The sequence below is a fragment of the Palaemon carinicauda genome, chromosome 3 (assembly GCF_036898095.1).
Source record: "Palaemon carinicauda isolate YSFRI2023 chromosome 3, ASM3689809v2, whole genome shotgun sequence".
Classification (NCBI taxonomy): Eukaryota; Metazoa; Arthropoda; class Malacostraca; order Decapoda; family Palaemonidae; genus Palaemon; species Palaemon carinicauda.
In genome coordinates this window covers 62,183,999-62,190,033 of record NC_090727.1, presented here as the reverse complement: position 1 = coordinate 62,190,033, position 6,035 = coordinate 62,183,999, and the positions used below count along the sequence as shown (strand labels likewise).

The following is a 6,035-nucleotide window of genomic DNA, read 5'->3' as shown; positions in this document are numbered from 1 at the left end:
TCCAAATGAGTGACATGGACGGGCTTGAGTCCGTTGATATCACCAATTTGGACTTGGGTGTAACTCCTATCAAAGTCTTTCATTTCTCATTCCGTAGTTATGGTCATGACGTGTCAGCTTTCGTGAATTCAACGGAGAAAGAAGGGATGTTTTTTCCTGTCTCTAGTCAAATTTCATGTCAGGAATTCTTCCATGTAAAACATGTTACACATGAAATATACGATAATACTAATTCAGGTTTTATTATTCACAGGAATGAGCTTCGATAGCAGAGTGTGCACCAGTCGTGTGAGCCATCAAGAGGAGAGCGCCAGTCCTGTGAGCCCACAAGAGGAGAGAGTGGCATTTCTGTGAGCCCACAAGAGGAGAAAGTGGCAGTTCTGTGAGCCCACAAGAGGAGAGAGTGGCAGTTCTGTGAGCCCACAAGAGGAGAGAGTGGCAGTTCTGTGAGCCCACAAGAGGAGAGAGTGGCAGTTCTGTGAGCCCACAAGAGGAGAGAGTGGCAGTTCTGTGAGCCCACAAGAGGAGAGAGTGGCAGTTCTGTGAGCCCACAAGAGGAGAGAGTGGCAGTTCTGTGAGCCCACAAGAGGAGTGTGTGGCATTCCTGTGAGCCCTAGTTCTGTGAGCCCACAAGAGGAGAAAGTGGCAGTTCTGTGAGCCCACAAGAGGAGAGAGTGGCAGTTCTGTGAGCCCACAAGAGGAGAGAGTGGCAGTTATTTGAGCCCACAAGAGGAGTGTGTGGCAGTCCTGTGAGCCCACAAGAGGAGAGAGTGGCAGTTCTGTGAGCCCACAAGAGGAGAGAGTGGCAGTTCTGTGAGCCCACAAGAGGAGAGAGTGGTAGTCCTGTGAGCCCACAAGAGGAGAGAGTGGCAGTTATTTGAGCCCACAAGAGGAGTGTGTGGCAGTCCTGTGAGCCCACAAGAGGAGAGAGTGGCAGTTCTGTGAGCCCACAAGAGGAGAGAGTGGCAGTTCTGTGAGCCCACAAGAGGAGAGAGTGGCAGTTCTGTGAGCCCACAAGAGGAGAGAGTGGCAGTTATTTGAGCCCACAAGAGGAGAGAGTGGTAGTCCTGTGAGCCCACAAGAGGAGAGAGTGGCAGTTCTGTGAGCCCACAAGAGGAGAGAGTGGCAGTTATTTGAGCCCACAAGAGGAGTGTGTGGCAGTCCTGTGAGCCCACAAGAGGAGAGAGTGGCAGTTCTGTGAGCCCACAAGAGGAGAGAGTGGCAGTTCTGTGAGCCCACAAGAGGAGAGAGTGGTAGTCCTGTGAGCCCACAAGAGGAGAGAGTGGCAGTTATTTGAGCCCACAAGAGGAGTGTGTGGCAGTCCTGTGAGCCCACAAGAGGAGAGAGTGGCAGTTCTGTGAGCCCACAAGAGGAGAGAGTGGCAGTTCTGTGAGCCCACAAGAGGAGAGAGTGGCAGTTCTGTGAGCCCACAAGAGGAGAGAGTGGCAGTTCTGTGAGCCCACAAGAGGAGAGAGTGGCAGTTCTGTGAGCCCACAAGAGGAGTGTGTGGCAGTCCTGTGAGCCCACAAGAGGAGAGTGTGGCAGTCCTGTGAGCCCACAAGAGGAGAGTGTGGCAGTCCTGTGAGCCCACAAGAGGAGAGAGTGGTAGTCCTGTGAGCCCACAAGAGGAGAGAGTGGCAGTCCTGTGAGCCCACAAGGGGAGAGAGTGGCAGTCCTGTGAGGCATCAAGAGGAGAGAGTGGCAGTCCTGTGAGGCATCAAGAGGAGAGAGTGGCAGTCCTGTGAGCCCACAAGGGGAGAGAGTGGCAGTCCTGTGAGGCATCAAGAGGAGAGAGTGGCAGTCCTGTGAGGCATCAAGAGGAGAGAGTGGCAGTCCTGTGAGCCATCAAGAGGAGAGAGTGGAAGTCTTGTGAGCCATCAAGAGGAGAGTGTGGCAGTCCTGTGAGCCATCAAGAGGAGAGTGTGGCAGTCCTGTGAGCCATCAAGAGGAGCGCCGCCCCCCCCCCCCCCCATATAAAAAAAAAGTCAGCCGGTAATCCAGGGCTTATATAACGCAGTTTCTGGACACTCTTCGTAAACGTTTTGAATAAGAAATTATGAATTTTCATTTTTTTTTTCTTGGTGCTTAGGCCGTTTTCTGGCAGTGAAGTTTTCCATTATGTATAAAAATGGCCTGTCAACTTTTGTGTATTTCATTGTTTAAGTCCTGCTTTTAAGTCACATTATATTTATTTTTGCTTGCTTTTAAGTCAAATTTTTAAGTCATATTTTTTTTGCTTGTCAAATTTGTATTTCCGTGTTTGAAGTGTTGCCTTGAATAATTTACTTGCCCTAGATCTTTTGGGTTATTCAATTTTGCCTGACAACTCTGTATTCCCATGTTCAAGTTCTTCCCATGTTCAAGTTTTTTTTTTTAATAAGAATAATAAAAGAAAAATGAATAAGAAATAATTAAATAAAAAACCAAAACATGTCTCATTTCAAAACCACAAATTACAAAAAAGGGGTGTATTCAAAGAATAGAAGTATTGGTTCACAGGATTATTTTATTTGAAGGTTTCTCACAGATACAGCATAAAAATGGTGTTAAGAGTTCAATGAGCAGTCAATTTTAGCTTCTCGAGTTGCCTTTACCTATTTTGTTTAAACATTTTTTAAGATAGGTTTGCAGACCTTTTAGTACCAGGGACGAATGAGCGACCAGGTCCCCCCTCACTGGTGGTGGTCTAGGGCTGGTTCCACACTCCTCCAGTACCGGCCGGAGGTAGGTTTGCAGACCTTTTAGTACCAGGGACGAATGAGCGACCAGGTCCCCCCTCACTGGTGGTGGTCTAGGGCTGGTTCCACACTCCTCCAGTACCGGCCGGAGGTAGGTTTGCAGACCTTTTAGTACCAGGGACGAATGAGCGACCAGGTCCCCCCTCACTGGTGGTGGTCTAGGGCTGGTTCCACACTCCTCCAGTACCGGCCGGAGGAGGGGGCAATGCGTGTTACCTTCCGGGTGTACCCCAATCTGCTGCTAGAAGCGACAGGATTTCAGCCATTTCTGGAAAGTTACATACATGTACTTCAAACATAGAAAATGGGGAACATAGAAAATGGGAATTCGCCAAAGGAAACTGGAAAAGTTATTAAAGCATATATACAAGAAACTTACAAAAGTGGGACTCATATATGCAAATTAGCCAAATGGACTGGAATAGTTATACATGCATTTACTTGAAGCATATAAAATAAGATTCATAATTATTAGCCAAGTGAAACTGATAAATTACTTGTTGCTAAACAAAGATGGACACGAAATTTTAGATCAATTGAATTACATAAAATGATGTAATAGTTTGGCATAGTTTGGTAAAGTAAAAAAATCATTGTGCAGTATAGGAATAAAATATCCAAATATGACAAAATTCAGGAATAAAAAATATATTGAGATTTTATACTTATTAGAGAATAAAGAAAGATAATTGTTTATGCTTTAAATAACGAGACAACCAGCCTATTACACATGAATGTGATGAATAGGTATATGAAAAATCCATGATTCATGCGAAAAACGTTTATGGTGTGACTGAACGACGATGTGCAAAGTATGGTACTGAAAATAGTAACAATTTTACTGCATTTGGAATGGAATATAAATTGCCAATTAAAATTTCTATATGAATATTAACTACAGTCTATAATGGAAAAGTAAGGTCTTACACTGTATCTCACTTGTGATACTATATATGTATTTATGTGGTTATCATCATCATTACTTGCTAAGCTACAACCCTAGCAGGATGCTATAAGCCCAAGGGCTCCAGCACAGAAAATAGCCCAGTGACGAAGGAAACAAGAAAAAAATACAAGAAAAAAATAGAATATCTTAAGAACAGTAACATTTGTATAAACTATAAAAAAAAACTAACAAAACAAGAGGAAGAGAAATAAGATAGAATAGTGTGCCAAAGTGTACTTATATTTAGGGTGAAGTCGGTGGTAAATGTTTCAGAAGAATTTAAGATTATTATTAGTTGTATCTAGAACTGTGTCAATTTCTATTTACTACAAAAATGGACGAAGTAATGTTGAAGTTACCTGAAATGCAAGGATGGTGCCTGGAAATGAAACGAAGGAAGAACACTAATTGGATGATGCTGTGAATAGAGAAGAATGGAGGGAAGGTGAATTAGAGTTTTAATATATTTGTAGGTGATCGACCTCTGCAAACAGGTGATTGAAAAGGGAAAGGTTGAATGTTGGTTATGTGAGAAACTTGAGTCTGAAGGAACGTATGTTTTAGAGTAACTTTGGTCAGAATGGTTGTGATTGAAAAGGGAAAGGTTGAATGGTGGTCATGTGAGAAACTTGAGTCTGAAGGAACGTATGTTTTAGAGTAACTTTGGTCAGAATGGTTGTGATTGAAAAGGGAAAGGTTGAATGGTGGTCATGTGAGAAACTTAAATATGAAGGAACATCCGTTTCAAAGTAACTCTGGTCAGAATGGCTGTGATTGAAAAGGGAAAGGTTGAATGGTGGTCATGTGAGAAACTCGAATCTGAAATCTGAAGGAACATCCGTTTCAAAGTAACTCTGGTCAGAATGGCTGTGATTGAAAAGGGAAAGGTTGAATGTTGGTCATGTGAGAAACTTAAATCTGAAGGAACATCCGTTTCAAAGTAACTCTGGTCAGAATGGCTGTGTTTGAAAAGGGAAAGGTTGAATGTTGGTCATGTGAGAAACATAAATCTGAAGGAACATCTGTTTCAAAGTAACTCTGGTCAGAATGGTTGTGATTGAAAAGGGAAATGTTGAATGTTGGTCATGTGAAAAACTCGAGTCTGAAGGAACGTATGTTTTAAGAGTAACTTTGGTCAGAATGGATGTAATTGAAAAGGGAAAGGTTGAATGTTGGTCATGTGAGAAACTTAAATATGAAGGAACATCCGTTTCAAAGTAACTCTGGTCAGAATGGCTGTGATTGAAAAGGGAAAGGTTGAATGGTGGTCATGTGAGAAACTCGAATCTGAAATCTGAAGGAACATCCGTTTCAAAGTAACTCTGGTCAGAATGGCTGTGTTTGAAAAGGGAAAGGTTGAATGTTGGTCATGTGAGAAACATAAATCTGAAGGAACATCTGTTTCAAAGTAACTCTTTCAGAATGGTTGTGATTGAAAAGGGAAATGTTGAATGTTGGTCATGTGAAAAACTCGAGTCTGAAGGAACGTATGTTTTAAGAGTAACTTTGGTCAGAATGGATGTAATTGAAAAGGGAAAGGTTGAATGTTGGTCATGTGAGAAACTTAAATATGAAGGAACATCCGTTTCAAAGTAACTCTGGTCAGACTGGTTGTGAATGAAAAGGGAAAGGTTGAATGTTGGTCATGTGAGAAACATAAATCTGAAGGAACATCTGTTTCAAAGTAACTTTGGTCAGAATGATTGTGATTGAAAAGGGAAAGATTGAATGGTGGTCATGTGAGAAACTTAAATCTGAAGAAACGTATGTTTTAAGAGTAATTTTGGTCAGAATGGTTAAGTTCCTTGTAAGAAAGTGATTTAAAAAAGTGAACTAAATGAAGTCGGTTGCTTGATTGAAGAGAACAGGCAGAGATAGAACTCCCTCTTTGAATAAATGCTTAATGAATGCAGTATGTAAAGGTGATAAGAATCAATCACTGGTGAGAGATGAATGCAGACATAGGGAAAATTGCAGAAGAATGTGAAGAATAAGAGTGTTATGATTCATGTGGAAGAATGGAATGACAGAAAAGGAAATAAAATAAGGAGTCAGATTCTCCTGAGAGAGAGAGAGAGAGAGAGAGAGAGAGAGAGAGAGAGAGAGAGAGAGAGAGGGGGGGAGGTTATTAAACTAGGAAGTGTATGAAAACATATTTTAAAGGAAATTCAAGTAGAGTTTAGAATGGAAAATGAAGCAAGACTTGAAGGAATGTCTGGAATAGCATTACATTGGAGTTATTTATATCCTTTGTCGTACTGTCTGTATTAAGTTGATTTGTGCAAGGTTAATGAGTGCAAGTAGATAGTGCATTGAATAAAACTCGGTACTGTAATGTATAATGCTTATTT

At 41.9% G+C, this 6,035-nt stretch overlaps 1 long non-coding RNA gene across 1 annotated transcript in view; it reads left to right on the top strand.

Annotated features, from left to right (window-relative positions):
• LOC137637561 (uncharacterized) overlaps positions 1-957 on the top strand; it is a 63,272-nt gene extending 62,315 nt beyond the window's left edge. The window contains exon 3 of the long non-coding RNA XR_011043704.1: positions 254-957. This is a non-coding gene — a long non-coding RNA (uncharacterized lncRNA). The remainder of the gene's footprint in view (positions 1-253) is intronic.
• Positions 958-6,035: the final 5,078 nt, after the last annotated feature.